The sequence below is a fragment of the Canis aureus genome, chromosome 11 (genome assembly GCF_053574225.1).
Source record: "Canis aureus isolate CA01 chromosome 11, VMU_Caureus_v.1.0, whole genome shotgun sequence".
In the NCBI taxonomy this organism is placed as follows: Eukaryota; Metazoa; Chordata; class Mammalia; order Carnivora; family Canidae; genus Canis; species Canis aureus.
In genome coordinates, this window is record NC_135621.1 from 32,694,787 (window position 1) to 32,708,274 (window position 13,488).

At 50.3% G+C, this 13,488-nt stretch overlaps 1 protein-coding gene across 4 annotated transcripts in view; it reads left to right on the forward strand.

Annotated features, from left to right (window-relative positions):
• LARGE1 (LARGE xylosyl- and glucuronyltransferase 1) overlaps positions 1-13,488 on the forward strand; it is a 528,281-nt gene that overhangs the window by 41,591 nt on the left and 473,202 nt on the right. The window contains exons 1-2 of one of the 4 annotated variants that reach the window (XM_077914721.1): positions 1,699-1,843; positions 2,377-2,463. The exons of 2 other annotated variants lie outside the window; for them this stretch is intronic. The gene's annotated coding sequence lies outside the window, so the exon portion shown is untranslated. Of the gene's footprint in view, positions 1-1,687; positions 1,844-2,376; positions 2,464-13,488 lie in introns of those variants that run through there. One more of the 4 variants, XM_077914720.1, reaches the window with a different exon arrangement.

The window sequence follows — 13,488 nt, forward strand, 5'->3', positions numbered from 1 at the left end:
GCTTGACCCATAAAACTTCAAGCAGGCAGTCCCCTCGGCCTGGCTTTCTCTCCGCTCTGATGGGAGTGGATAGCAGGCAGAAATAGAAGCCATTACGCTAGGCTCGGTGCCCCTCGGACTGAAATTTAATTCAAAAAGGCAAAATAAAATCATCCCTCTGAGGCAATAGTTCTTATAAAAATAAAGCCAATATTATTATAATAATCCTAGTGAGTGAGTTGCCGAATGGTTTACTCTTTGCTGGCTACTGGGCTTAACGTCCGTGATTGAATGGCATAGCTCTGGAGCCAGGCTGTCTGGGGCTGAATTCTGTATCCTCTACTTAGCTGTGTGACCTTGGGGGAGTTACTTGACCTCTCTGTCCATCAGTCAAATGGAGATCTCAATGGTCTGTACTTGTCAGAGTTGTTGTGTTAATGAATTGATTCATGTAAAGCACTTAGATTACTGCCTGACCTGCTAAAGGCTCAATGGACTTCCATGTGGTGATGATGATGGGGATGATGAAGATGTGCATAGAGTTAGTTCTAGTCTCCGGGCAGTCTGGTGTGCTAGATAGCTTAGTATTCCTAGTTTACTGACAGAGAAACTGAGGCACTGCAAGCTGCCAAGGTGGAATGTGAACCCAGAGCATCCCACTGCAGGCTGTCCAGCTAATGGGGTTATTTAATCTCTGAAAAATTAAATATATTTCACAATCCCCCCCATAACTAATGTCTGTTGAGTGAATCACCCCATTTCAGCTGCTACGTTTCCGTTGCCTTAGTGTGTGGGTTGTGTCTTGAGACCTTTGTGGAAGAGCTCTGAGGTCCGGTGAGACTAGAGCCCTGCGGGTGAGATGTGCTTGTGAGATGGGGATGCCTCGGCGTGTGAAGACAGTGGCAGTGGGGTCTTAGCAGTGAAGGCCCACCGTCCCATCTGTGCCTGTGCGGGGCGTCACTCTGGCTGGCTGGACCCTTCTGGCCTTCAGTCCCTCGTAGGACTCATCCTCGGGATCTGTACCAGCTCTAGCCAGGTTTGACAGACATGGGAAAGCACTGGGCAGTCTGGGGAAAGAAGGAACCGTTTTCTCACGGAAGTTCCCTGAGTGGAGGCAGGAAACCAGGAGCAGAGGGGAGGCAGGAGGGAGGGAGAGGGAGAGAAAAATGCAGTAGGGGTGCAAGATGAGAGGCTCAGGAGGAGGGAAGTGAAATCGGTGAGTATTTGGATTTTTATGGCTTGAGAAGGGCAGGGCAAGCCTAGGGTGGGAGGCAGATCTGGGCCTGGTGGGGAGCGGACGGACCGGGTGCAGGGATGTGAGGTGCTGGCAGGGGGCCGCAGGCATGGGAGGGTGGAGAGGGGCCCAGAAAGAGAAGGGATCCTGAGTAGAGTACAGGTGGGGTGCGGGTGGCCATGGGGCCGGAGTCTGCTCTTGGGCTGGGCCCTGTGGGTCGCCACCTGCTGCAGAGTTTCTGAGGAGGGCTGCCCCGCCCCCACCGCCCTGGGGGTGAGGTGGGGGGGTGTACCCGGGCGTCCGTGCAGGGCAGGAGCAGGCGGGCAGCACCCCACACCCTTCAGAAGAGGCTACACAGATAAACACGGTGTGTCTCATGAGTCCAGGAACAGCTTGAGCTAATCGAGGCGTGCCTCTGCCGTGTGCCGCTCATGCCAGGGGGGTTAAAAAAAGACAGACTCACGCCGATCCCAGCAAGGGCTTTTTGTGGCGGTGCAGAAATAATAAACCCAAACCCAGAGGCGAGCCGTTCCGGGAGCGAGGCGGGCGCCGGCGCGGGGGAGATCCTGCCAGCTTCTGCGGCCCCGGGGGCCGAGCCGTCGCAGGCGGCCCCTGTCTTCCAGGGCAGAGGTGAGAGGGCACGCTTCCCGGCGGGGCGATCCGAGTTTAGTGTTGGTCTGCCCGGCGAGGTCAGTTCCGTGCCCCCCCCCGCCCAGGCTCTGCCTTCGGGCCAGCGTGAGCCGGCCCGCCTCGCCCGGTGCCCGGTCCTGGCAGCCCGGGAGAACTTGTTCAGGTCCAGAGACGTAAATGGCTCGTCCCGGGCTCATACGCAGCCCTGGTGGCGGCGATGGCCACGCCAAAGGACTAGCGTAGCTGCTAGCTGTGTGCCTGGGCGCCGTGGCACGTTCTTTGGCAGTGAGGACGGTGTTCCTGACGGTCATGGGTGGCATTGACCCTGTGTTGACTCCACGCCTCACCTTCCTCTTTGAAATGGGATAGCTTCGTGGGGTTGTGCTGGGGTTAGGGTCTTCGCGGGGATCCCACAGGTTCATGAGTGTAAGGCATTTAGTGCCATGTTGGTATTCGTTACCAGTATTAGGTGCTATTGATTAAGCCACTGGAAGGGCACTTGACCTGAGAGCCACTGTTTGCCCTTTATAAAGGGGCGAGTCTGAACCTGCATTCTTTCTGCCAAGCCACACGCTGCATGATGACCTGCCAGCTTGCGGTGTGGAGAGACCCTGCAGTGGGTTAGTGACTGGCCAAAAGTTTGGTGACAGGACACATCTCTGTTGTAGATTCTTTTTCCTTGGCTCCCAGGACGCCCCCCGCCCCTGGCTCTCTCCCTCTCTCTCCCCTTTTCCTAGTTTCCACATCCGTTGATAAAGAATACAGTAGCCTGTTTCTCTGTGAACACGTGAGGGGTAGTTTAGCTGAATTAACCCTGGCAGCCATCACTGGTTGTCTGTTAACTTTAGGTTCGCAGGGCTCTGACTCCGTCCCCAAAACTTTTTTTTCCAAAAGTAAACAATCCACTCTCTTCCCTCCACTGGGGATTAGGGATTGTGGAAATTGAACGTTGCTAAATGTGCACCAGGGTGGCTCATGCAGTGAGAAAAATCTGTTTCTGGGAAAAGTTGCAGAGAGAGAAAAAGGGGAGGGAAGAGGAAAGGAAGAGGTATGTTTGCACAGGGAGGCAAGCTGTTTGGGTGGGCCTTGAAACAAGCAGTACGCTGAAACTGAAGATTCAGTTCAGATGCCACCTGTCCCAGAGCCGGTGCTGTGCACTCGGGCAGATTTAGGAACCTCTGCCCTGTCCTCCAGTAGCACCTGTGCTCTGACTTCCCTCTTGGCGCTTGCCAGGATTTATGGCTGTTTGACCACTGCCGTGTCCTTGCTGGGCTGGAGCTGTGACTTTTGTATTCCCCTTACCTGACACCATGCTGGCACATAGTAGGTGCCCAGTAAACGTTTATGGAAACAGTGTAAAAGCTTGGCAAGTGAGGAGCTTTAGTTCACTCTGCCCACTTAGTCCTGGAGGTACCCTAATTGCTTCTTTCCTGTTTTCTGTTGCCCATATGGACCTGGGTCAGTTTTAACTGCTAAAATGAACTAATTTGAATTTAATTTGAATTAATGGGATGTATGTAAGCCACTGCTCATTTAATTAATTTGTTTATGTCATCAAATGAGTACTTTGAAGGCCCCTAAGTGCAGAGCATTCTGTTTGGCCGGTGGAATAACAAAATTGAGATAGATGCCAAGGATGTGGGCTTTGAAGCTGGACCACCTCAATTCATGTCCTGGTTAGACACCCTCTTCTGGCTTCAGGGGGTTATAGTAGGTAAAGAGCCCAGATTTCTGGGTCTGAATTTGAATCCTTACCCCACCACTTATGAGCTGTGTGACCTCAGGCAAATTACTTAACCTTTCTATGCCTCCCTTTCTTCTTTAAAATGGGATGACTTCATGGGGTTGTTGTGGGTTAGGGTCTTTGTGGGGATTACACAAGTTAGTATATGTAAAGCACTTAGTACGTGGTTGATATTTGTTCCCAGTATTCGTTGCTATTAGTTAAGCTTCCGTACTGTCATGTGTAAATCTTGACTGTTAGTACCTAAGTCTTCATGGAATTGTGCTGAGAAATGTATGGGTTTCCTGTGGCTGCCGTAACAAAATGCCACACACAGGGCAGCTCAAAATAAGAGACATCTGGAAGCTGGAATTCCGAAGTAAAGGTGTATCAGCAGGGCCACACTCCCTCTGAAATCCATTGGATGATCCTTCCTTCCTCCTCGTGGCTTCTCGTGATTGCCAGCAGACCTTGGTGGTCTTGGCTTGTAGACGCCTCGCTCTTGTCCTCTGTATCATATGATGTTTTTTCCATTTGTCTTCACATAGTCCTCTTACAAGGACACCAGTCATACTGGCCTCAAGGACACACCCTATTCCATTATGACCTCATCTTAACTTAATTATATCAACAGTGACTGTTTCCAAATAAGGTTACATATTGAGTTGCTGGGGGTTAGACTTGAGAATATCTTTTTTTAGGAGTACACATTCAACCCATAACAAGGATGGAATGAGAATCCAGAGAAGTGCTGGATGTAGAACCTAGAACAAAACAGTGCCAGCAAGCTTTAGTTGTGCCTGTCATTACTGTTACTCTGTCGTCATCAGCACAACAGCCCTTTGCTGGGTGGCCATGGGAGGTTCTTGGAACATCTTTGAGCCTCATGTTTTAACTGTGTTAGTTAAAATACGAGGTTTCCTGTGTATTATCTGTGAATGGTGTGGCCCATCTTACAGGGCCAGCCAGTGTCTCCGAGGTGGGAGGAAGTAGGACCACTTCCCAGAAGGGACCCTGTCACGATGAAGTGAGGCTGAGTTTATTGGTGGCCCAGACACACGGTGTTTCCCAGGCTTGCCGTCCTTCCTTTGTGGTGGGTACCTGGTAGCCCACTGAAGACAAAGCCCGTTGTGTACCACTGCACAGACCAGGGAAGGCTCCTCTTCCCTCCCTGTGGGGTCAGGAAGGCTCAGAGGCATGTCCAGACATTAGCCAGCTTGGATTTTCCAGATCCCCGGTTCCTTTTGCAGATAGAATGGGATTTTTTTTTTTTTTCTCCACTTGGGAGCCGAACAGATTTGCTACAGAGAAGTCTAGATATCTATGGAAACAGTCCTAATTTTAGCCTTGCCACGCTTAATGCCAACTCGGAGAGTGCTGTCTTGGGTCAGGGCCCAGAGAATGGGGAAGGTAAGCAGGCCTGAAAGGGTCAGAACAAGCGCAGAGTAGCCAGCTGACCGGCCAAAAATGGGAGGGTGCTCAGAAGTCTCAGGGGTCACAGAGGGACTGGCTCCAAGGAGAGAATGGGTCTGGAGAGAGGGGCTTTGAGAGATGCCAGTATCAGAAATTAGTCTTTAGAACCAAGGGATCTCTTTCACCTCCCTGTCTTGTGCTCCCTGTTGAAATTCTGCTCATTTTCAGCCCATGCCAAGACCCTTACTCCACTTGCCCACTTTTGGAATCAGCCTCTAGCTGCCCTGAATTCTACTGCCTTCTTTAATTCTGCTAAAGCACTTCTGGCAGCCAGTTTTGTTTTAAGGTTAGTCTGCATACCCCGCCAGCCTCTGTTTGTTTTTTCGCCCCTCGAGGTCAGCTGTAGTCACTGTCATGTCCGTGTGCTGAGCCTGCCATGGGGTGGACCTGCAGAAAACGTGAAACGAGTGGAATTAGACATGACGTGGTCTCCAGTTGGCCACACCAGGGCTGGGGCAGCCTGGAAAAGGGCACTGAGTGAATGAGAATATTTAATAGAGTATACAGAGCCCCCTTAAATGGGAAGAATCCCCATGCATGGGAATGGAAATCACTTGTCATTCCATGAGGGACATGCTGAGGAGCATGACAGGCAAGAGGCCCTGCTTGGGGTGCTGGGTGTGTCCCATGATGGGGTGAGGGCAGAAATGGACAGACATCATTTTAGGCCACGTAGGGGACATTGCTTCCCTGCGTCAGCCCCGTCCACCCAGCTAGCTCAACTCCTGGCAGAAATCATTGTAGAATATCAAACACAGCCGACCCTCAGACATCAGACCTATAATGAGCAAACGTCCGTTGTAACGGTTTGGAAGTAAGGCTTAGGCACATGGAAGAAGTCCCTGATGTGAATTCTTGTACTGCATTTCCAGAAACCTTGTGTTCTTTTCATCAAGATGAAAAGCAACACGATTGTGGTAAAACAGGGAAGGTCATGTGCAAGAGATTGCACGGATCCAGTTCACCTTCCCCTTAAGGAGGTGGGTGAGGCACAGGTTGGCATGCTGACCCGGATGGTGTCAGCACGAGCGGCTTAGACCACATCTCTCATTGTCTCCCCATCTTGATGTGCTAGACAGAATGTAAACCAGGTCCTACTGAATACTTGGGCACTTTATTTAAATGATCTCATTTAATCCCACTAACAACATCGTGTAGCAAGCAGTGTTTCTCTTCACTGTGCAACCAACGGGAAGCTGAGACCTAAGGATTTGAAGTAACTTGCTGAGGCCCGCCTCACCAGTAAGACAGCCAATGATTCAACATAGCCCCCTTCCGTGACGTTTAGCTGTGTCAGGGAGCTGCAAACCTACCAAAATGAGCTTTTCAGGCAGAGAGGTATGGTGCCATTTGCCACCTCTTGGGAAAGCTCTGCCTAGTGAGTAATAGAATTGGGGCCAGCGTGCAAGTTGGACTGGCCTGCAGGCGAGTCTGAGGGCTGGGCAGGCATTTGCTGGGCAATGGGATCCCTACCCCTTGGGTGGCTGCTTGTCCGGCACCAGTTAAAGGCTGTTTTGCCTGGTGGGAGAGATGGGTGGGAGACGTGGGTGCAGGCTCCCTGATTGGTTCATCCCCTCTCCACCCTGGTACTGCAGAGAGGAGTGAGCCGCCCCAGCTGGCAGGGTGAGTCAGAGCGGAGCCCAGAATAGAAGCCAGAGGGCACGTATGTGAAGGCCATCTCTATCCCAGTCATTTGGGTTTTAAAATTCCCGTTAAAGATGATTAAGCTTTTATGCATCACAGTTTGCACACTGCTGTGGGATCATTTATTAGTGTTGCCTGGCAACAGCTCTCTGAGTTAGCCACACCCTCTGGAGGGTAATTAACTGGGTCACCCAGGGCCCAGCTCAGTATTTATGCATTTTTTTTAAAAAAAGATTTATTTATTTATTTGAGAGCGAGAGCGCGCGCGGACACACACATGCACACGTGGGGGCAGAGGGAGAGAGAATCCCAAGCAGACCCTGTGTGGAACATGGAGCTTAATGCAGGGCTCCATCTCATGACCCTGAGATCTCCACCTGAGCCAAAACCAAGAGTCAGATGCCCAACTGACTACGCCATCCAGGTGCCCCTTACTTGTGCGTTATTGAGCCTTCTCCTAACTCCCTTCATGCATGCATCCTTCCTTCCATTCATCCGTCCAAAGAGCACTTTTCTTAGGCACCTCTTTGGGGTTAGCTTTATATTTGGCAGCATTCTCTCTTCATTGCCAGGAATCATTGTGCTAAACTGGAAATGTTGGTCTTCCTGTTTGTATCGGCACAGTAGCGCCCCCATTTGTTGAGACCCTAAGCTCCAGGAGGGCAGGGACTTTGCTCATTTCTACGCCTCTCATGCCTGGAAGAATGCCCAGCACATAGGACCTGCTCTGTGAACATTTGTTGAAAAACAGAGTGAATGAAATGAGTGTCTGCTATGTGTTTGGCCCTGTGGGAGGTCCTTTACAGATTTTTTCTTCCTTTTTGATTCTCTCAGTAAACCATCTTGCACCATGCCTGTGGCTGCCGCTGTTGTAGGGTGCTAGCTGGCGAGCGCTTACTTTTATCGTAAGCCTTACTATCAGCACTTGCATAGCAGACAATCATCCCTGAAGAATGCCGCTGCTGTTATGCCCATTTTACAGATGAGGAAGTGATGCAGAGGTTAAGTAACTTGCCCAAGTTCACACAGACCCTCTCGCTTCAAGCTGTGTTCCTTTTCCTCCTCACCAGGGCTGCCCAGTAGAACTTTGTAGGTGACAAAGTGTTCCGTATCTGTGCCGTCCAACACAGCAGCCACCAGCCGCAGGTAGTTCCTGAGCACTTGACATGTGTTTAGTGTTACTGAGAGACTGAATTTTTAGTTTGATTTAATTTTAATTTCATGCGGCTAGCGACCTCGCACACCGCACAGCACATAGTTCTTTCCTGTCCAATCTGTGCGTATTGTAACAGTTTACCTTAATTGTTTATTACGTGCTGCTGTTTTTTTCAAATGCTTTACAATTGGGAAGTTATTTAAGTTAATCCTCACAACCATAAATGAGCTCTCGGAGGTCAGAGGTCAAGCGCTTCCCCCCACCCCCAGGATTTTTCCGCAAGAAAGTGGTGTAGCTGGATTCTACCCCTGGGAAAAACTGTCTGCCGCCAGCCTTTTAAAGGATCTCCCTCTTTGCCTCCTTACTTCCCACATGTCTAGCAATGGATATTGCTGTGAAAAAACGAGGTCTTGTTGTTCTATGTGTTTTTTTTTTCCTCCAAGGTTTATTTTTTTATTTTTTTATTTTTTTAAAGATTTTGTTTATTTATTGAGAGATGGGGAGGGGGGGGGTCTTACGTGGTTTTTAATCCCAGACACAATGCTGCCCTCTTCCCCAGCTTTGGAAAGGGGTCAGCCCATATGCAGGTGAACTCGCTGTTCCCGCCAAATGACTCATTTAGGTCAAAAACATTTATTTACCTGAAGTGGAGTTGTGTCATTGTCACTCAGAAGAAAAACAAGATGCCAATATTCCTTGCCAGGATGTTCTGTAATGAAAACAAACAGACCAAACCAAACCTACTCCTTGGAGTCCCGGTGATAATATTTCGAGGTCGGGCTTGGAAGGAGAGAAAAAAAATCAAACTGAAATTCTCTGCAGTCCTGCTGGGTGGAGCAAGTGTCTGCGGCCTGTGGGCAGAGTGATGGGACTCTTCTGTTCCTGGCCGCACCTTCCCGTCTTGAGGATGCATGAGAGGGCTCTGGATCAGGGGCCAGGTGGCAGAGGTCGCTGAATTTTGCTCCCTGGTAGAGGTCGGCATGTTTTGGGATAAAGGTTCATCTGAATGTGTCATGCATGCTGGGCCAGGGCATGCCATCCATGCCTGTGGCTTTTTCAGAAACCGTGAACGGAATTGGAGGCCGGGCCAGGAATTGAGAGCAGAGCTGGGGCACAGGTGATTGGGGAGAGACGGGCCCGAAGGATGAGGCCACATCAGGACCACAGTTCCAGTACAGGCAGTGGTTGTGGAACCCAAGGGGCCACAGGTCAACAGCCCCTTGGGTTCTGAGTTGTGGGACCAGGAGAGAGGTGGCTGCTGGCCTCCAGGGAAAGCCGTGTTTGAGGGCTTCGACTGACCAGTTACATCTGCGTTCATCTTGTTGCTGCCTCAAGGTGGTCACACAACCTCCTTGACCAGCCCTGTCTCTCTGCTTGCCCACCCATCTGTCCATCCACCCAACCAGCATTTGGGTCTCAGCTCTGTCCTGGGAACAATGTGGTGAACAAGGTACCGTCTGTCTCCTCGAGGAGTTCACAGTCCTGTCAGGAGACACGTATTGGAGCCTGGGTTTCTGAAATGAGTAAAGGCAGCGAGGGAAGCTGTGTCCCAAGGCACCTCGCCTGCCCAGCCTTCTCCAGTGACATGAAGCCAGCATTGCTGTCTCTGCTCCTGTCGTCTTTATCGTACACATGCCTACTGTCTCTGTTATGCTTCGGGAAATGTAATTTATGCTCCATGTAGCTCTTGATTGCATCTTTTTTTTTTTTAAGATTTTTTTTTTTCCATGAGAGAGACAGAGAGAGAGGCAGAGACAACAGGCAGAGGGAGAAGCAGGGTCCCTGAGGGGAGCCTGAAGCGGGACTCGATCCCAAGACCTGGGATCATGACCTGAGCGGAAGGCAGAGATGCTCATCCACTGAGCTACCCAGGCGTCCCACTTGATTACATTTGATTGTAACCCTCCTGGAAATAGGGGCCTCCCTGGGACCCAACTCTGTGGTAGGAGCTGCTGGGGTCTCCAAGATTACTGAACTAGGTTGGAGCCCCTTCATCCTGGAAGCGACCTTCACGGCCCTCAGCGACTTTGTAGGGGCATTCCTAGCTTTCTCCTCTTTGCCTTCCTCAGATAAGGTCCCTCAGGGTGGGCTCTGTCATGAGCTGTTGCCACCTCAGTGGAAGAGAAAAGGGAAGCCTCACCTTTCGCTTAAGACAAGTTTGCTGGAGCTCATCGCCCTCCATGCACGTCCCTGTTACCTGGAAACGCAGGAGGGATGAGTTTTCCTAGATTATCAAATGTGGGATGGTACATACTTTGCATTTAGGTAACACTGGGAGGTAAGCATGCCTGTGCATTTGTTTGATGAGACAAAACGCCAGGTTGCCTTTGGTGTGTTCAGTGAAGGAGCCACACTTTACAGACTTTGGAAAAAAATAAGGCATTGTTACCCTGACCCCGCCTTTTATTCTTAATAAAGTTCACCTGAGCCTAGAAGGAGTCTGAGGCCTGCCCTGGAGTCCTGGAAATGGGGCTGGCATCATCCAGGCGTTGTGAGGCGTACCATCACCTGCCTTCCCATTGGGAGGCAGGAGGCCGCCCAGTGCTAGAAGAAGGAGGGCTGCCAGCTTCTTGGGAGTTTCCTTTGTGTCAAGGACTTAATTCATGTTTTTATTCCAAATGTCTCCAGCCCCCAGTGAGCCTGTATTAACCTCCACTCACAATCAAGGGGACTCTGGGAGCCCAGGGAAACCCATTTCAGACTTCTAAGCTTCAGATAATAAATTTGTCTAAAGCACCCCCTCCCCAGGTGTTCCACAGAGTTGACCTCCCCAAGGTTGAGCTGCTGAGGATACCACGTTCCCTGCTGAGGCCTGACATGGAAAGAATCTACGTTCTGGATCACATTCACACCATCTGGGGTAGCTCAGTTGACGTCTGTGCCTCAGTTTTCCCATCTGTAAAATAGGTTATTAATAGGTTATTAATAATAGTAGTAGGCGTTAGATGAAATAATTCAGCCAAAACCTAGCACATCATAAGCACTCAGTACATGTGAGTGCCAATAGATAAATAGCTAGAATTATAACATTAATCACCATTACAATTTTGACAGTTTTTACTTCTAGGGGCACCTGGGTGGCTCAGTTGGTAAAGCATTTGCCTTTGGGTCAGGTCATGATCTCGGGGTCCTGGGATCGAGCCCTGCATTAGGCTCCCTGCTCAGTGGGAAGTCTGCTTCTCCCTCTCCCTCTGATGCTTCCCCCTCTTTGTGCGCTCTCTCTCTCTCTCTCTCAAATAAATAACATCTTTAGAAGTTTTTTTTTTTTTTTTTTAATTTCTAGTAACAATTTTGACCATTGTATTACTGGACTGCCTCTTTGTTAGTCGAGTCATCACTTTGTTAATGAAGACACAGGTCTTCTAATAAGAACTTAGATTTCATGACATTGAGCCCCTGTGCAGCATTGTGGTAGCCCCCAAGGATGTGTGGGGTCGCTGGCATTCCTAGGACCCCCATGTCCTGGCTCAGTCTCAGTTTCATCTCCCATGGTCCCGGAGACTGTGCTTCTTGCAGCCATTGTGTCAGGGAGCTTATCATCTCGTCGTGGGGGGCCCCCCAAACTCCAGATTGAAGAAGTGGAAAGTCAGTACAGGAGTGCAGTGTTAGTTAGGTCCAGGCTTGACTTGTCACCAACCCAGAGAAGCCTTCCATAACGTGGACTGTCCACCTCCTGCTCCCACGTGGCCTGAGCAGACTCTTCCTTTGATTCTGTGGTGGTTTGTGTGACCTTGTGTTGCAGCCTTTTCTGTTGTGTGTTCTTAGGGGGCTTTGTGTCTCAGCTCCTCCCCTGGCTGTGAGCTCTTGAGGGCAAGAGACTGTGACTGTGTTAGGAATTTCTGCTTCTCACTCGGCTCCTGTCCTCCTCTTCTGGGGACAGAGATGGGTTCCCTTCCCTGCTCTGGCAGTTAGGCAGGGCCTTGTGGCTCCTTCTGGGAGAAGAGAAGGCTGAATAGAAGTGGCATGCCTAACTCAGCTACAGCTTGATTTGTTCAGGAGCCTGTGAGGCTTGGGAAGTGGCGCCAAATATGAGGGGAGGGGCGTTTGTGAACTCTGAGCGGCCAGGATGGCAGTGTGTCTGTCTGCAGGTGAAGAGTCAGAGGCTTTGCCAGCTTAATTACTTGTCCACAGTCCCACAGCTGGAATTCAAGTTCAGCTCTGTCTTGTTCTATATCAGTATGCTGCCAGTAGCTAGTCCTGGCTTCTTTTGTTTTTGTATTGTGGGGTGAAGGGGTATGTGTGTGCAGGTGGGGGTGAGTGCATATTGGAGGCATCTAGCAAAACCACAGGGCTGGGCTCCTTTCGCCAAGTGGGTCATTGCGAAGGCTGGCATCCTCTGCTCACCAGGTTAATGAGTACAGAAGCCATTTTCTATTTATTTAGTCTTAAAGATTTTATGTACTTATTCATGAGAGACACAGAAAGAAAAAGAGGCAGAGACACAGGTGGAGGGAGAAGCAGGCTCTCTGTGGGGGGCCTGATGTGGGACTCGATCCCAGGACTCCAGGATCACACCCTGGGCCAGAAGCAGGTGCCCAACTGCTGAGCCACCCAGGTGTCCCCCACCACTTTCCCTTTAATGTGGAGCTTTGTGGAGCTTTAGTGAGATGAGCAGGAGGGGCTATGCTTACTGACCTTTACCTCACCTCCCAGATGGGAAGACGAGGGTGGGAAGAAGGGAGGAAACAGGACAGGAGGCCGAGGTAGAGGCTTCTTGGGTGATGCCGCCTCCCTGCACGCTTAGGCTGACAGGCTTCAGCACCTTGACCCCCTTGGGATTCTAGGATGAGGGAAATGGATGTACCATTTCCGTTGTTGGGGCATTTGGAGGGGTGGGCTCGCCTAGGGGTTGCAGAGCAGTGGCCTGGCAAGCCTGCTGTGTTGAGTTCGTTCCCACTTTGACCTGGTGATCCCAGTGAGGCTCAGTTTATGACCATTCTTTGTGTGCCAGGTACTTTTTTTTTTTTTTAAGATTTTATTTATTTATTCATGAGAGACACAGACTGAGAGAGAGGTAGAGACACAGGCAGAGGGAAAAGCAGCTCCATGCAGGGAGCCGAACGTGAGACTCGATCCTGGGTCCCCAGGATCAGGGCCTGGGCTGAAGGCGGCACTAAACTGCTGAGCCACCCGGGCTGCCCTGCCAGGTACTTTCTTAAATGTTTCCTACACATTTATTCCCAGAACTGTCCCCTCTGAGCTCTGGGTGGTCCTGCTGCCCACCTGACAGATGAGGACTAGAGAGACTTTCCCCAGGCCACACCTGCTATTGACTAGAGGAATCAGTTCTACACCAGGACATTCTGACTTGGGAGTCCCTAACTGCTGTGATTTCTCTTCCAGGTGCTTAACTTGTCCAGTCACAGCTTAAAAAATTGTTTTTAGGTCTTTTTTTTTTTTAAAGATTTAATTTATTTACTCATGAGCGACACAGAGAGAGGCAGAGACACAGGCAGAGGGAGAAGCAGGCTCCCTGCAGGGACCCCGATGTGGGACTCGATCCTGGAACTCCAGAATCATGACCTGAGCCAAAGGCAGACGCTCAGCCACTGAGCCACCATGTGCCCCTGTTTTTAAGTCTTTATTATGATACAATATGCATTATATAAGATTGACCATCTTAACCATGTAAAATGTAGTTTAGTCGTA